At 38.5% G+C, this 18,682-nt stretch overlaps 1 protein-coding gene and 1 pseudogene across 1 annotated transcript in view; one reads left to right on the plus strand and one right to left on the minus strand.

Annotated features, from left to right (window-relative positions):
• The window catches only part of MIPOL1 (mirror-image polydactyly 1), a 358,287-nt gene that overhangs the window by 319,044 nt on the left and 20,561 nt on the right, over positions 1 to 18,682 (plus strand). The gene's annotated exons all lie outside the window — the stretch shown is intronic.
• On the minus strand, positions 6,797 to 9,053 carry LOC102854966 (annotated as a pseudogene).

Here is an 18,682-nt window from a genome sequence, read left to right on the forward strand (position 1 = left end):
TATTTTGACTGGGGTGAGATGATATCTCATAGTTGTTTTAATTTGCATCTCTCTTAGGGCTAGGGATTTTGAGCATTTCTTCATGTGCTTGTTAGCATAGCCATCTGAAAAAATTCTTACCACAGAACTTACAGGCAACGTCATGATAGATGGTGAAAAGATTGAAACTGTCAATGCCTTGATCATACTTAGATCCAATCAGTACACTTGGTACTAACAGTCAGGAGATCAGGAGCTATATTACACTTAAGGTTAAGGACCGCTCCAAATTATCGAAGAGCAATGGTATTTGAGGACTCAGATGTGCCTGATTCAGTCTATCATGTACTTGCTATGCACCTGAGAGGTGGGCAGTTAATAAAGATGACACAAGAAGAATTCATGCCTTTGACTTGTGGGGTTGGAGAAAAGTATTTAATATCCCATGGTCCCATGGACTGCCAGAAGAACAAACAGTTATGTCTTTGAGAACGTGGAGCCAGAGTATTCCTTGGAGGCAAGGATGGCAAAGCTTTGTCTCACATGCTTTGGGCATGTTGCTAGGAGAGGCTGTTCCTTGCAGGACAGTGAGCTTTGAAAAGCAGCATTGTGAAGCAGAGGAAGACCTTCAGCCAAGTAGAATGACACAGTGACTACAGCAGTGCACTTGAGTGTGCCAGAGAGAGGATCACACAGCATAGTACAGCTTTCAGATCTGCTGTTCATACGGCCACTAAGAATCCTACTCAACTCGAGAGCCCCTAACAACAAGGAAAACAAGGCTTACGGGAGCTTGGTGGCCTAGTAAGAAGCTACACCACAGTCTCAAAGGCACAAGTCCACCAGCTAGCTGTTCCATGGGAGAAGGATGGGAAATCTCCTATCATGTGTCTTATTGCCTCTAAAAACCCACTGGAGGGTCAGCTATGGGTGGGTTCAGATTTGGCACACCACAGCAACAAGAAAAAATACTAATCTTTTTAATGAATTAAAACTTACATTTGCAACAAGTGGAAGTGTTTGTGTTGAAGTTTTTGCAGGTAAGAACTGATTCTGTCATTGCAAAGTGATTCAAATTTATATAACATTACAGGACAAGTATGAGTTGCTCAAAAGAGGAATATTCCAGGAACTTACTGTATCAGTGTATTTTGAACATGTAAGGAGGACCCAGTCCCTGGAAAAGGACATCATATTGGGAAAGGGGGAGGCTCAGAGACAGAGAGGAAGACCTTCAAGAAGCTAGATTGACACAGTGACTTTCACAATGAACTAGAGCATGCAGTGATGATAGGGCGCCGCTCAGATCTGCTGGTTCATAGGGTTGCTATGTGTCATAGTTGACTTCATGGCACCTAACAACAACTGTCCTAACAAAGCGTGCCCTTGAATACTTTTCTTCACATCATTGCATTTGCAAGTCTTTGTTAAATGTTGCTTGGTCATGATTTTGTTTATCTTTCACACTCTGTTGACTACCTATCAGGTCTATCAGTACTAGGGTCCCAGTTCAATTATAGAAGCTACACAAGTATATCATAATTTTACAATGCATGCCTTTTATGACACACAGATAAATCAGGTAGAAAAATGACTATGATGATGCCATATTAATATTACTCTGCTTGGTAGGCCTATGGCTTAGTCTGAAGTTTGAAGTTGCATTGATATATTATCTGTACTAGTCTCTCCCAAAGGATGTTGCCAGTCTTTTGAATTAAACTTGAATAAGGTTGATTTGTATTCTCTGTAAATCAAAATTTTAAATGTTGACATTAGAAAATTTCATTCAGTACTAATTATATATGACTTTTATGAAAGTTAGGAAGGAAAGAATCCTACATTTTAAAGTGTAGTATTAGTCTAAAGCCCTATGAAAACAATAGTGAGTAGCTTAATAAGCCATCTTAATAAGATACCTTAATAAAACTAACCAGTTTTTCTTGCTTGCTGCATTTCACTTGGCCTTATAAAAATCAGTGATTCACTTCCTCCATCATTAATTGAAACTTTTCTGGATTTAAATTGATAAAGAAAACCTTAGCAATGCTTCCCAGCCTTCCTTGGTTCTTGATCCCTCTAATAAGTAAAAATATATTCTTTTTTTCCACTCTGTAATGGGAACTCTAGTTGCCTAGTGGGTAAGGAGTTGGCTGTCAACCCAAAGGCACATGGTTTGCACTCACTGGCTGCTCCACCGGAGAAAGATGAGAAAGCTCCTCTCAGGTGATGTCAGCCTCTGAAGGTCTGCTGGAGGGTCAGATAGGAGTCATTCTAAGTGTTCTTTAAAACGTTTTCTTTTTACATGTATAAGATAAAGAAAATATTTTCATTTAAATTGATCTATAAATTTTCATTAAATATTTTTTTAATACTCATACTATTTCATATCACATACTCTTATTTCAGCTATTAAAAAGCATTATTTGTTAAATTTATCATAATTTAACTTCAAGTCACAAAATAATATAAGAGATTAAAACTTACATGTGATGTTAAGTAACTGCTTGTGTGATATTTGAAACTCAACATTTTCCTTTAAAAATTAAATACTAGAGGTGGAATAGTGGGTCACATGTTATACTGCTAAAGGAATGATCCACGGTTTAGACCCGTCAGCTACGTGGGAGCAAGTATAAGGCAGTATACTCAGATTCAGATGGACCTCACAAACCTGATGAAATCTTGCCATGAGTTAGAATACACTCAAAGGCAATGGATTTTGGAAATTTCTCTTCCGTTTCCTAGTATATTTACCCTTACTTTTTAAACAGCCAGATGGGCAATTTCCTCCTGTCTGATTAACTTCCTTTGAAAACACACTGAAGGGTCATCTGTGGGTCGGAACTGACTCTATGATCCACCACAACATCATAGGCACTGTGAGACGTGATCAAATAAATGCAATTGACAATCTTGAAGTGAATTTGCAGATTTATTTGTATGCCCTTTATTGCTTTGTATTTCAATATCAGTATATATGTAAAGGTGGTTTTGTTTGGGGGCATTTCTTTGTTGGTGGGTTTTTTTGGTTTTGTTGTTGTTGTTGTTGTTGTTGTTGTTTTTTCTTTCTCTAAGTTACCGGTCAGATCCCCGGTGGTGTAGTGTGTTCAATTTTAAAAGGGTGAGAAAGTTTTATAGTTTTATACTTGGGCTGCAAAATAAAGCTCAGAACAGACATAACCACCTTTAGCTACACAGCGTACTGTGAATTTTCAGATTGCAAAATGGGGGGGAGAAGTGATTTAGAGCATTTTATTATGTAATTTGTACAACTTTCCTGTTGTTCTTTATCAATTTAAGCATTTTTTTGTTTTAGTAAACTTTGTTTTTAAAAAGTGTATTTTCGTTAGTTGTTGTTGTTAGGTGCCATCAAGTCGAGTACGACTCATAGCAACCCTATGAACAAAAGATATGAACCCTGTCTGATCCTGTGCCATCCTCACACTTCCTCCTGACACACAAGAGCCCACTGCAGGAGTCACCGTGTCAGTCCACCTAGTTGAGAGTCTTCCTCTAATTCGCTGACCCTCCACCCTTCCCAACATCATGTTCCTCTCCAAGGAATAGCACCTCCTAGCAATATGTCCAAAGTACGTGAAGCAAAGCCTGATCATTCTTGCCTCAAAAGGGCACTCCAGCTGTACCCTCTCCAAGACATACCTGTTCGTTCTCTTGGCCGTCCATGGGATGATCAGTACTCTTCTCCAACACCACAGCTCAAAGGTATCAATTCTTTTTCTGTCATCCTTATTTATTGTCCAGGTCTCGGGTGAATAGCTAGTAATTGGAAAGACCATGGCCTGAATCAGATGTACCTTAGTCCTCAAACTGACATCCAAATTTGATTACTTACTAAACAAAAAATAACAGAGATGTGTTATTGTTATTGTCGTTGTTGTTATTAGGGCACATTGAGTCAGATCTGATTTTTTCCACAGAACTCAACCCTACTCAGTACTGCATCATCCTCACTCTCGGTGATTATGCCCATTATTGCAGACTGTGTGGGATCATAACAGGCTGTGGCTTACAAGGAGAATGGGAATCCCATAGTTCTTGATTGCGGTCATATGCCAGCTATACCTAGACCAGGAGGCTGTTGTGCAAATAGAGCAGAGGAGCACTGCATGGTTTGGAATTGGGAAGGGAGTGTACTAGGGTTGTATTATCTCTCCATACCTATTCAGTCTCTATCCTGAGCAAATTATCCAAGAAGCTGGACTCTCTGAGAAGTGTGGCATCAGCATTGGAGAGAGACTCATCAGTAACCTATATTATGCAGATGATACAACCTTGCTTGCTGAAAGTGAGGAAGGCTTGTAATACTTGTTGCAGAAGATCAAGGAATATAGCCTTGAGTATAGACTGCATCTCACTGTCAGAAAAACAAAGGTTCTTAATCACTGTACCAATAGGCAACATCATGATGGATGGAGAGGAGACTGAAACTGTCAGCAGCTTCATCTTGCTTGGATCCACAGTTAACAACCTTGGTACCAGCAAGCAGGAAATAAGGAGACACATTGCACTGGGGAAAATCTGCAGTTAGGGACCTCTCCAAATTATTGAGGAATAGTTTGAGGAATAAGGTACATCTGATTCAGGCCATGTCTTTCTCATTATTTACTATGCATCTGAGAGCTGGACAGTGAATAAGGATGACAGGAAAAGAATCCATGCTTTTGAGCTGTGGTGTTGGAGAAGAGCAATGATGGCCAAGAGAACAAACAGCTATGTCTTGGAAAGAATGCAGCCGGATTAGAATTCACCTCACATATTTTGGGCATGTTGCTAGGAGGGGCTCTTCCTTGGAGAAGGACATGATGCTAGGAAGGGTGGAGGGTCGGCGAAGGAGAGGAAGACCCTCAACCAAGTTGATTGATATGATGACTGCAGCAGTGGGCTCTTGTGTATCAGGAAGTACTAGGATGACGCAGGATAGAACAAGGTCCATATCTTTTGTTCGTGGGGTCTCTATGAGTTGTACTCTACTTGATGGCACCTAACAACAACAACAACAAATATGTAGTAAACCCAGTGCATTAACCCGAAGTAATTAAATTGGCATATAAATTATTGAGAGGAAAGAATATTTTGATGGAAAAATCATGTACTGCATTACATAAAATAAATGTTAAGTTTCTTTACGTGTCTTCAAGATTTTTAAAATTAAGAGAAATGTAATCATACTTTAGACATGTAGCAGGGGGGCTGTTTCTTGGAAAGGGACATCATGCTTGGAAATATGGAGGGAGGGTCAGTGAAGTAGAGGAAAACCCGCAACGACATGGACAAAACAGTGACTTCAGCAGTGGACTCTAGTGTGTCAGAGATTATGAGGTTAGCACAGGATAAGGTAGGGTCAGGTCTCTTTTCATAGGGTCTTTGAGTCATACTTACTCGATGGCACTTATCAACAACAATAATTTTTTATAGAATAGCTGACTGTATGCCCTAAAATGCTAAATAAATATGTCTATTATCCTGGACAAAGTATACAACTCTAAGACCTAATTTGTTTGTGTTAGTGAACTTGCTAAATATTGGTCTTTGCTAGTCCAGTTTACACCATTTCTCTTTCCTGTGCCAGCATTCTGATTTTTCTCTGAAGTATTCTACAAGTCTCTGTTATTTGATAGTAGCCCCAGAGCTAGCTTTTCCAGTTTACTGACTATGCATAGTATATTCTGCAAATAAATCAATAAAGCCTTGTTGTAATATACAAACTCTCATCTTTATGAAGCAGTTATAAGCAAACTGCCAGTGAACACATGGGTCAAAAAATAAATATGTTGTGATTATATTGACTCTGAAAACATTTGCCTTTCATAGAATACATCATTTTATGTGTAATAGAAATTGGTTGTAGTATTGCTTATCATTTTTGAATAATGTATCCAATAAATAAGTAAAACAATAAAAAATGTTTATTTCCTAGGAATACATTTTAAAAATAATTGTTCTGAAGGATTATACATCAGAGGTATCTAAACAAATTAATAGATATGAATCATATTTCTTGTTCAAGAGTGAAACTAGGACCTCTTAATAAAATTTTTGTCTTTCGTAATGAAACTTTTATATTGGTTTCATACATTTTATATATCATATTATGATAGTAAAAATGCAATAAAATATTTAAACATTTTATTTCAGCAACAGATGAAACAAAGTAAACTATCTGATTAAGTAAATATTCTTAGACTAAGATGAATATATCAAGGAATTTATAGTAGTCATGTCACCTTCCACATTTTAAGGGAATTAATAAATTATCTTACTGATTAATATCAATTCTCAATAACTAACCCATTTAGCTAATTCTTTAATGAGTTCCAACTTCCATGATGAAAGTTAGCATCGAAACTTTTTCCTGATACACTTTCTATATCTTACAGAAATTTATCATTGTTCACCCAATGGTCCTAGTTTTTGTGAAGTAAACAATCTAAGCATAAACAAGTGTATTTCATTCCATATAAAAAGATGGAAGAAGAGGTTGATAAGAGTTAGAAGATTATTACTCATTCACACAACAAAGGCCGTGATTTTAAAAATTTTCCAGTTTTAATATTGACTATAATGATCATTTTTATTTTGTCTTCATTTAACAATTTTTAATTTTCCTTTTTTATTGGTTTGCATTCAGAATTTGTATGCAGTGTCAAGTTTATATACACTGTGTTTCTCACTTTTTTTTTTTCAGAAGTAAATGAACAGGCTTTTAATGCAGCTCAGTTATGTAAAATACTGTATACTGAAAAAGATCTAGAAAACTAGAGCTTTAAGTCATGTATTTAAAAAGCCATTGAGTTTAACTGAAAGACAAAATAAGGAGTACAAAACTGTAGACAAGTCGACGATGACTCCATGGCTTCTGGATCGCAGTCCTTTGTAAAGAGGCTGCAGCCACGGTCAGTGGAGGACCATTGGTCAGCTGTGTGGACACAGCAAGTGCGGCAGTGGGGTGGGGAGGCTGGGCTTTTTCAGGCACTCTTGAACTAGAACAGGCAGCAGAACATCAAGAACCACCCCACACAAAGGATTAAGCTGGACCCCCACTTTCAACTTCTGGGTTTGGTACTTGTTGGGTGGGTTCCTTATAAGTATTTGTTTATTAAACACTGTCCATGGTAGGGCCTCACAGCTTGGTCAGTGATGATTTCTATAGCTGTCTCTCACATGCTGTTGTTGTTGATTGCTGTCGAGTTGAACACAACTCATAGCAACCCTATGAACAAAAGGCCTGAAGCCTTTCTATAACCATCGTCATTTCCCAAAGTTCATAGAGATTCCAGAGCCATGCATATCATTGTGTCTTATTTCACTGTGTCCTGCAGATGAGCCATTTAGCTGACCTTCTTTTGCCATCTCTGATCTACCTTTTGTAAAGATCTCAAATGTCAATAGCTTAAAATATTCTGGAAGATCAGCATATTCATTCCCAATAGAGATGACCTTAATCCCTTTGTCCATCATTTTTTCTCTCAGCTTCTTGAACTCATCTACGTCTCTTCTCCAAACCAATATGAAATGTCTAGACCAGTCTGATGCTTGACAGCCTCCAGGAAAAGGGCTTGGAAAGTGGTTTTATCCATGCTCCAGCCACAACCCAGGAAAAGAAATTGCTTGTTTTCAGAGTTTCTGAATTTCTCTCATAACATCAGTATTCCTGAGTACTTTCTGAGCCTCGGCTGGATGCAAGACAGTGCCATGATATACATACCGTGGATGTGCAACACATTCCATTTCTTCTTCTCTTGACCCCACTCAAGGACCTTTTTCTCATCAGTACAATCCAGGGTTTTGAGTTCTTTACTCTTATCTGCTGTGTGGAAATTATTAAAATTTGTAATTGTTAATGCAAGGACTGTTTTCCATCAGATGGAGAACAGACTGAAATAGCTGTTTTCCAGACTCTTCCATCTTTGCCTCCAAGTCCTCAAACACTTCATATACACAGTTGTTGACAATGTGGATCAGACGTTACTGGTTTGAGGAGAAAGTTTCTGGATGAGGTCATGGATAACACGGTCAAGGGTCTTGTCTTCATGGAGAATCTTCAGAAATGGCTTGCTCTCCTCATCTTCTAGCAGATCCGAATCAAAGGCAGCAGCAAGTAGGGCCTGGATTAAGCCCTTCTAGGGGTCAAGGACTGCAGCCTCAGTATGGACTGAGGCTCAATGTCAAGAAGACAAAGATTCTCGCCACTGGACCAATTGGCAGCGTCAGGATGGATGACGAAGAGATTGAGAGTGTTCACAACTTCAGTTTGCTCGGCTCCACAGTCAGCACTCTTGGCACCAGCAGTCAGGAGATCAAAAAGCGTATCGCGATGGGAAAGTCTGCTATTAGGGACCTCTCTAAGGTACTCAGGAGCAACAGTGTCTCTCTGGAGACTAAGGTGCGCCTGATACAGGCCATGGTATTTGCAATCGCTTGTTATGCATCAGAGAGTTGGACAATGACTAGGGAGGACAAAAGGAGAGTGGATGCTTTTGAGCTGTGGTGCTGGAGAAGGGTACTGAATGTACCATGGACTGCCAGGAAAACAAACAGATTCATCGTGGAGAGGATTAAACCAAGCTACTCCTTGGACGCAAGGATTCTGGGGCTTCGTCTGACATACTTTGGACATGTTGCCAGGAGGGACGGGTCCTTGGAGAGGGACATCATGCTTGGGAGGGTGGAGGGACAGCGCAGGAGGGGAAGACCCTCTATGAGATGGATTGATTCGGTGACTGGGGTAATCGGGATGGGTGTGTCAGAGGCGGTGCAGTTGGCGCAGGATAGAGCAGGGTTTAGGGCTGTTGTGCATAGGGTCGCTATGAGTCGGAAACGACTCGACGGCACATAACAACAACAACAAGGATTTCAGGGCTAGAATCTGAGAGGCAGGAGCAGCACTGACACCTGACACCACCACCCCCATCACGGGCACATGTTCCTGAGGCGTCTTCACCTTTAAGCATGGAAGTAGCTTCCTGGGGGGTTTTGGTGAGGAGTCCACCATCACTGAGGAATCCAACACGCTTGTCTCTATCAGAAGCCTGGATCCCTGTAGAAGGCATTCCGTTTAATGCAAAGAATGGCAACTTCTTTGCTGCTTCATCCCATGATGTTCTGAGAAAGTAGATCCAGGCTCGGGTCAGACACTGCCCTTCCAGCTGTGGATGACCAGTGCACACATGATTTGTTTAACAAACATTTTTAAGCATCACCCATGTATCAGACTTCTTATTAATTACTCACACTCACTGACTATTGTCAAGTCCAATTCAGGGAAAGAAAGTCCAATTCAGAAGAAAAATGAATGGAAATCCAAGTTCATATAAAAATCTCAATTAAAAAAATAAATTTGAAATTTAAAACCCTTAAGTACAAACTAGTGTAGGAAACAAAGCAGGGAAAGTGATTTTTTTTTACCTATTTTAAATCAAGATTAATACAAAGAGAATCCAGGCAAGGAATTACGTCGTACTTGAAAAAATGGGAAATTTTGGGTTTTTTCCTTAAGCGCCCCACTATGGTGAGAGTGGAAGACCAGGCAATATTATCTGAACATCTGTTGGCCATTTGTCTATAAAAAGGCAGTTGAGCTTGATGAATCAGCAGTAAATATATCCATTTAAGGATTTACATTATTTTTGTGTTTGTGATATCAACCAGAGCCCTGGTGGTACAGCAGTAAAGCACTAGGCTGCTAGTCAAAGACTGGCAGTTCATATCAGCCCATTGACTCACAGGAGACAGACATCACTGTCTGCTCAAGTACAGTTTACACACAGCCTAGGGAATCCTGGGGAGCAATTCTTCTGTTACATGGAAGTGTGGTGAGTCAAAATGTACTCAGAAACATCAAACATAATAGCCACTATGGAAATTGAACCCATTTCAGTTGAACCCATTCCTTTGTGATGACACATTGGCAATTTATCAGCAATGGTGACTATCAACAAAAAAAAAAAGGAAAGTAATCATAGGGGCTTTTTATAGTAGTATTTCAAAGATACTGTAGGTACTAAAGTTGTTCAGTTTTAGGCATAATTGAATCACACACTCAGAAAAATGTGATAGTGCCTTTATTGCTATATAAGTTTAACAATTTGCTTTAATGCTAACCTCTCCAAGTTTAAGTCAAACTTTGAGTTCATTATTCTGTATGTGCTATTGTATAATACAGATAATTTAGTCAACTAAGCTTTATGAGGGATTTGTCACATGTGGGAACTTTTTATATTTCAGTAAGTCCCTAAAACTTGATCCTACTGTTAAAAATTTTTTGCTGAAACTCACAAGTCATTTAAGTTTTAGGTTTAGTGAAATGCGTAACCACCTATTAGTTAGATTAAGTAAAAAGGAACAAAAAAAAATCAAATGCCATACATTAAAGAGTTTTTAGATAGAGGGATTTGTGGTTTTCTCTGGAAAGGTATCCTTTTTTTACAGGCTCCAACTAGCCTTTAGGGATGGGCCACAGAGAGGACAAACCATGGCCAGAATTAAAATCGCTTTGGAGTACTTCATTGGAGCCAAAATGCAAATTAGTTGGCCCTCTGCCCACTACTTCACTCTCTCCAGGTCTTTGAATGCATTTTTTTTTAATACATAATGAAAAACTTACAATGATGTAACCAGGAAGAAAATTGCCTTTTAAAAACTACCAACTTCCTCACAGACTTTCCAAGCACTGATTGTCAGTTTCAAAATAATACTAAACATTATAAAAGTATAGTTTGAATCTTTAGAAAATTATTCTACACATAAATCTTGCATAGACTAGACTATAAATTGAGTGAGAAAAGTCAATCAACTCTTCTTTAAACTAAAAGTGGTTTAGTGTTTAGGATAGCTTTCAAAGATCCTTATTAAAATGATTTGAATCTTCACTTAACATGAATCTATTTTCATGGAAAGAGAAGATTTTTATGAAAATACTCTTTTTTTCAGTATCCTGTTCTTCAACACATGAAATTCAAAAGAATGGACAGATAGACCCCAGTAATAAGTGGGAAAGTGCTTTTCATTTTTCCAGATTATATCTTTTTCCTCTTTAACTTTTTAACTACACAAACTGTCAACAAATACTAAAGTATATTAAATAAACAGTGATTTTTTTTCTATTGGCTCAATGATACATAACATTTATCACCGCAGAGATAATCATAATTAAAAGTGTCTTGTGGCAGGGGGGGAAAAATCAATACATATATAGGCTTGGATACAAATTTCACCCAAAAATAAATCCAGATGGCCAAAAAGTACAAGAAAATATACTCACTGTCTTTAGCCATCAGGAAGTCAGAGAGATGGATACACAGCAACACCAGACTGAGATGCTACTTCATTCCCATTGGGATGACTATGATTAAAAAGGCAGAAAATAGCAGGTCTCAGTAAGGACATAGACAATCTGGAACCCTCCTCTACTCAGAAAGAGTTTTGTTGGTTTTTTTAAATTTTTTATTTTACTTTATTATTTTGTGTGTGTGTACCGTCAAACCAGATCTGACTGGTACAGGAGGAGATTGGCCCTCCTTTTCCAGCAGAGCATCTGGTGGATTTGAACCACATACCTCTGGGATTACAGTGAAGTTTCTTGCCACTAGGCCACCAGAGCTCCCTTCAGAGACAGTTCTAATGGCCTAGTGGTAAGAAGCTGTGCTGCTAAACCAAAAGCTCATCTTTCAAATCCCCCAGCTGCTCCACAGGAGAAAGATACGAAACTCCATCTGTATGATTTACAACCTCTGAAAACCCACTGAGAGCTCAGCCATGAATAGGTTCCGCTCAACACATAATAACAACATCCATTAATAGTAAGATTGTAAAATGGTATAGTATCCGTGGAAAACAGTTTGGCAGTTCCTCAAAAAGTTAAGTATAGGAATACCAAATGATCTAGCAGATCCAGTAGGGATAGAACTAGAGGGTCAGCTGTGAATCAGCTTCAACAGAAGGGGTTGGTATTTCTGGTTGTTTTCAGGTTTGCGTTTATTTTTTCGTGGGTTTCGGTTTTGATTTTTGTTTTGATTTGTGGGTTTGGGTTGTTGGGTTTTTTTCTTTGTTTTTCCTGAGTTGGCTGTAGAAGAAACCCTGCTGTTAAATCCTTTGGTTGCTAACAAAAAGGTCAGAAGTTCAAACCCATCAGTTGCTCCATGGAAGAAACATGTAGCAGTCTGCTTCTGTGTAAATGCCCAGCTTTGGACACCATATAATACCTTTTAACTCCTTTTACCTTTTAACAGAGTGGGTTGATGAATTATATGGTTTCAATAATTTTATCTTGTTTTCTAGTTATAAAATACATTTTCATAAATTATATGTTGTTGTTGTTTACCATTACGTTGGAACCAACCCATAGCAAACCCTCTGGTGGGTTTTCAGAGGCAGTTAATCACACAGGGAGAGATTGCCCATCCTTCTCCCATGGAGCAACTGGTGCCCTTGCCTTCAGGATTGCAGCGCAGCTTCTTGCCACTAGGACATCGGAGCTCCAAAACTCTGTGTTACCAAACAAAAAACACAACTCATTGCCATTGAGTCAATTCTAACTCATAGGAGCCATATGGGATGCAGTTCAACTGCCCAATAGGGTTTCCAAAGCTATGGTCTTTGCAGAAACTGACTGCCAATTCTTTCTTCCAAGGAATGACTGGTAAGTTAGAACCACTGACCTTTCAGTTAGCTGGTGTGCAGTTTAATCACTTGGGAAATCAGGGCTTCTTTCCCTATGATTTACAAAAGAAAAACCAAGCACATTGTCTTCAAGTCAATTCATATTCTCCACTGGGATTTCCAAGTCTATAAATCTTAATGAGAGCAGACTCCCTCACCTCTTGAAGAGAAACTGTTGTTGTTGTTGTTGTTATGTGCCGTCGAGTCACTTGCGACTCATAGCGACCCTATGAACAACAGCCCTAAACTCTGCTCTGTCCTGTGCCAATTGCACTGTCTCTGACACTCCCATCCCGATTATCCCAGTCACTGAATCAATCTACCTCAGAGAGGGCCTTCCCCTCCTGCGCTGTCCCTCCACCCTCCCAAGCACGATGTCCTTCATTGATCTTTCTTTTAGCAGCTCAGCATATAGTACATTTTGCCACCAGAGCACCATTGTGTGTGTGTGTGTGTGTGTGTGTATGTGTAGACAGGTATAGTTATAGATAAGTATATAGTCATAGATAGAAATCAGTTTGAGTGTCCTTGTGTACGAGTCCTAAGACACTTGTATTCAAAATTTAAAAGTATGTATAAAAAATAAATATATATGTAAATACAAACACATACATAGTTCTCTTCTTCCAGAAGATAAATACTAGATCAGTATGAGCTAAAGCTGAAATGTGTTCATCAGGGAACTCCCCTACAGTAGTTCAGATTGAGAGAGTTTAAAGAAGAGTGAATAACTTGCCTTTGGGAATGTTAAATTATTCCCTGTTCTCAGTAAGCAGATGAAAATGGCAGACTAGTGCTTTTGACAAGTTCATGTGACTAAATCTTTAAATCTTTTAAGTATATAGTAGTATTGAAATTAGGTAGCATATGGGAACAATTTGGCAAAAAGGTAACAATAATTAACAAGATGAATTCTAGTTTTATAGTCAAGGGGACACCTTTTCTCCTAACATGATTAAATACCATTAAATAAGTAAAAAATAATGTTCTATAGCCCTTGTCCTAAGAAATGTATGGCATTGTTAGTTGTTTTCAAATAATACTGTGGTGAGCATCCACATAATTAAATATTTCACATTTCTTCAATTAGTGGAGGGGGTACAAATTCCTGGAAGTGGAATTGTTGAGTTAAAGAGTATCTTGTCATCTTGTGTCTATAATATATTTTATCCATTCTTTTTTATTCTGTAGACTATAGTAAAGCCACATATCTTATTACTTGTTTAGTGAAGACTGTACCTTGGTCTGCAGTAGGGTAAGGTATTAATCAGCACAGAAAAATATAAGAAGGCATAAATCAAAGAATCCGGAAAAGTGAAATAGAGGTAAAAGAGGGCATATAATTACGGCAGAGACAGTACCTAGGTCAGGTTGGCAGGAAAAGAGGTTCCTGTGGGTTGCAATAAAATAAACAGGGCTAAACTGGATTACTGAGAGCCTTCAGAAGTAAGCAAAGACACTTAGATTTCAAATGATAGGAAATAAGAACCTATTGTAGTATTTTAAACAGCAATTACTTGAGGAAAATGATATTAAGTGCCTTTGAGTTGACTATGACTCATTGCAACCTTAGAAACGGTGAATCTGAACTTGGCGCTATCGTGTGTTAACCTCATCATCTCGAACATACTCAAGCCTGTGGTTACAGTCACTGTGTCGATACAGCTCACTGAAGGTCCTCCCATCCTTCACCAAACCCTCCACCTTTCCAAGCATGGCATCCTTTTCCAAGGACTGGTCCTTCCTGACATTATACCCAAAGTGTGAGATGAAGTTTCATTCGCCTTGCCTCCAAAGAGCACCCTCACTACACCTTTTCTTTTCTTTTTTGACAGTTTTATAATTTTATTTGACAATCAGCTGTTAGTTTTCATCCACATTGACGGTCTATAGATCTTTGAAGGTGGTGACAGGTACATAGGTAACCAGTGTATGCAGCTTGTATACACTGTACGTATGGGGAATCTTCATCCTCATCATGTTTTCTAGACAACCGTACACGGATGCGATAGGGGATATTCCTTATTCCTTTGGCCCAAACAGCTGTGTTAAGCCTGATGTCAGTGTGAACATCTGGTGTTCCCATCTCCTTCATGGCAAATTTCTGGGTCTCCTTGAGTGCCCGAGGAGCATGCTTCTTAAATCCCACTCCATGGATGCGCTTGTCAATGTTAATGGTGTCCTCTCTGGTCACCACTTTGTTGATGACAGAATGGCCTTTCTTCTTCTCACCATCCTTCTTTGCGGGGAGCATAGCGCCGGGACCAGGCTTCACTACACCTTTCCCAAAACATATTTGTCCTTTTGGCAGTCCAGGGGGATATTTGGTGCTCTTCTTCAATACCACAACTCAAAAGCATCAATTCTTCTTTTATTATCTTGACTTATTGTCCAACTTTCAGTTGCATACAGATAATTGAGAAGATAATGTTTTGTATCAGGTCCACCTTAGTCTTTAAACTTACCTTCTTTCTCTTTAGCATTTTGGAGAGGTCCCTTAAGGCACATTTTCCCAGTGTAATATATCTTTTCATTTCCTAACTGCTAATGCCAGGAGTGTTTATCATGGATCCAAGTTAGATTAAATCACTGACAAATTATAGCTCTTCTCCGTCTATCATGATATTGTCTGTAAGCACAATGTTGAAGATTTGTGTTTTCTTGATGTTGAGATGCAACTTGTATTGAAGGCTATAGACTTTGATCTTCTACAGCAAGAGTTTCAAGTTCTTATTTTTAGCAAGCAAGGTTGTAGAAAAGAACATTCTGTAAAAGTTGGAGATTAAATAAAAAGTATTAGTGGAGAATCAGTACCTTTCAATTGTGGTGTTGGTCAATAATATTAAATATAACACAGATTGCCAAAAGAACAAACAAATCTGTCTTGGAAGAAGAATGGTGAGATTTTCCCCTCTCATATTTTGAGCATGTTATCAGGAAGGTGAGTCCCCTGAGGATATTATGCTTTTTAAAAAGTATAGGATCAAAAAAGGGGGAAAAAGAAACATCCTCAATGAGATGGTCTGACAAAATGGTTACAACAGTGAGCTTAAACATGGTAGAGATTGTGAGGATGCCTGAGAATTGTGGGATTTTGTTTAGTTGTATTCTTGGTTGCTATAAGCTAGAGCTGGTTCAACAATACTTAACAACAATAAATCTGTCATATTACATTATAGAAGATGAGTTGAAACAGATTGGTGTTACGGGTGATAGTACCAATTAAGAATCAGTCATAACATACGATGCAGCAATCACGAGCAATGACTTAAAAATACTATAAAACATGGAAGAAGCTAGAGAACATTGTGCTGAGTGAACTAACCTGGGCTCAAAAGGACAAATACAGCATAAGACAGTAAAACAGAAGGATAACTAGTAAGATGTGTATAAATTCCAAAGAGAGAAGAGGAGGGGATGGGGTGGGGAGCTAAGAGGAGGGGACGGGTTGGGGGCTAAGAGTGGGAAGGGGAGGAAACCACAGTGTCACAGAATTTGGTGGATGTAGAGGGTTAATAAAGGAAAAGGAAAGATCCAGTGAGTAACTGAAATGATGGGGTAATAGTGAGCATAGATCAACAGTGACTAATTTTATAAGACAGTGTGTCTTTTTCTAAGACATAATAGGAATGATCATATGAAACACAGTGTGAATGGGGGGAAAACCCAAAAATTTTAAGAAGAACCAATCATAACAATATCACAATCTACAGCACTCAGTTGGTCTTGGCTGCTAGCAGTGAGATTGGAAGAACAGATTTCATTTTTTAAATATTAGAGAGAAATTCAATATGATTTGTTGACTAAGGGTAAAGAGAAACAAGGTGGGATTAATAGAATGTCTTTTCATTCTATGTTAAGAGCTAATTTTGTTTTCCCTTTTTGTAAACCTAACTTACACATTTATGAGGTAAAAATATTAAAGTTCATTTTGAGAACAGTGTTAACAGGTAGTAGTTATAAAATTGATCAAAATTAGCTTTAAGAAACTGCAAAGCAAAAGAAGGGCTTCTAAGGATTCTTATATAGAAATAGTAGACAAGCCTATGACAATTTCTTTATAATGATAGCAATTTAAATTATAGGACAGTTTCCTAAATAATTAAGCACTTTCTGTGGGATTTAGTGCCAGAAGTCTGAATTCATTCTGAATGTTAAAGATTATTCTTAAAAGCTGTATCTCTTAAGATTGGCAAATGTCAAAGCTGTCTTTTGAGAGTTGTCATTCTTCAGAAGACAATATCTAATTCCTTCACTGGACAAATTAATAAGTTCTTGAAATTATATCACCCAAATTGGAAAAAATTGCCTGAGTTGAGCTGTTGTTGCTGTGGACAATAAAGTCTGAACCAACACATAGCTGACCCTCCAGTGGCTTTTCAGAGGCAATTAATCTTACAGGAAGAGATTGCCCTTCTTTCTCCTGCGGAGCATCTAGTGGCCTTGAACTGCGTGCCTTTCGAATTGCAGCACAGTTTCTTGCCACTAGGCCACCAGAGCTTGAATTGGTCTAGGGGGTGAATATTTAAAAGTTCGGTCATGAGAAGCTGGAAACAGCATATAGTAGGAATATTAGTAATGATGGTACATTCACGCAGTGGAATATTATATAGCACTAAGAAGAAATTATTTTGTAAATTACTACGTAATATTGGAGGGTTTAGAATGCATTATGCTGAGGGAACTCAGTCTGATAAGGACAAATACTGCACAAGACCATTATTGTGCTGAAACAAGAGGGGTGTTGCACAGTGGACTGTGGGAGGGGTGGGGAAGGGAGGAAATGTGCAACAGTGGACAAATACAAGATGTTTTTTAAAAATTTAAAGATTTTTTAAAAAATTTGGGGAGCTCTGGTGGCCTAGTGGCAAGAAGCTGCACTGCAATCCCAGAGGAACACGGTTCAAATCCACCAGACGCTCGGCCAGAGAAGGAGGCGCAATATCCTCCTGTACCAGTCAGATCTGATTTGACGGTACACGCACACAAAATTAAAAAAAAAAAAAATTCTTGTAAAAATAGAAAGATAACTAGTAAAATGTATATAAAAGTCCCAAAGGAGAACAGGAGGAGGAAAATGGGGGCAAAGTATATGTGGGGTGGGAGAGAAGGAGAATCACTAGGATAACAGAATTTGGTGGAGAGGGAAGGGGTGAAAGAATTAGAAAATATCCAGTGGGGACCTGAAAAGGTGGGGTAATAGGCATAGATCAATGGTGATTGATTATGTAAAACACAATGTATATGAATGATATGAAACAATGTGAATGAAGGAATGTGTGAAACATAATCTACATGAATGAAACACAATGTATATGAATTTTGTATGCAAATGAATATATAATGTTTTTTAAGAATTTTTAAAAAGCTGCATGAGGGTTAGCTCTTAGCAAAAGACTATTGCAATTGTTCATTAACTCTACCTGTATTCTGTCAATTTGTTCCATTGGTTTTGGTTTTGGAAGCTATGTCACTGCTGTATCAAATACTAGCAAGGTCACCGTAGTGCACAGATTTCATTAGAACTTCCAAGCTAAGGCAGACAGGAAGCAGAATTGGACATCGATTCTGAAATAATAGGCCAGTGAAAACTTTAAATAACAGGAGAACATTATCTAACTTAGTGCTGAAAGGTGAGCCCCTCAGGATGGAAGGCACTGAAAATATGACTGGGATAGAACTGTTGATTGTCCAGTAAGTTCATGAGGTTGAAATCACATGGGAGGAGATTGCCCATCTTTTCCCCACTGAGCTGCTCATAGATTCGTGTGACTAGAGAGCAACAGCAAAGTACAATTAACCTAAGTGATGATATTTGTGAGATAGATTTTTTTTCTAACCTTCAGTTGCTGATGTGGCACCACTCAGAAGAAGAAACAGCTGCAAACATCCATTAATAATTGAAACAAGGAACACACAAAATATAGTTCTAGAAAACTGAAAATCATAGTGTGTATATTACTTGACTACCCTTGACGCTGTTGTTGTAGTTGTTATGTGCCGTCGAGTCGTTTGCGACTCA

This window comes from Elephantulus edwardii, unplaced genomic scaffold (assembly GCF_000299155.1).
Source record: "Elephantulus edwardii isolate Elephantulus edwardi_28Jun2011 unplaced genomic scaffold, EleEdw1.0 scaffold00100, whole genome shotgun sequence".
Lineage (NCBI taxonomy): Eukaryota > Metazoa > Chordata > Mammalia > Macroscelidea > Macroscelididae > Elephantulus > Elephantulus edwardii.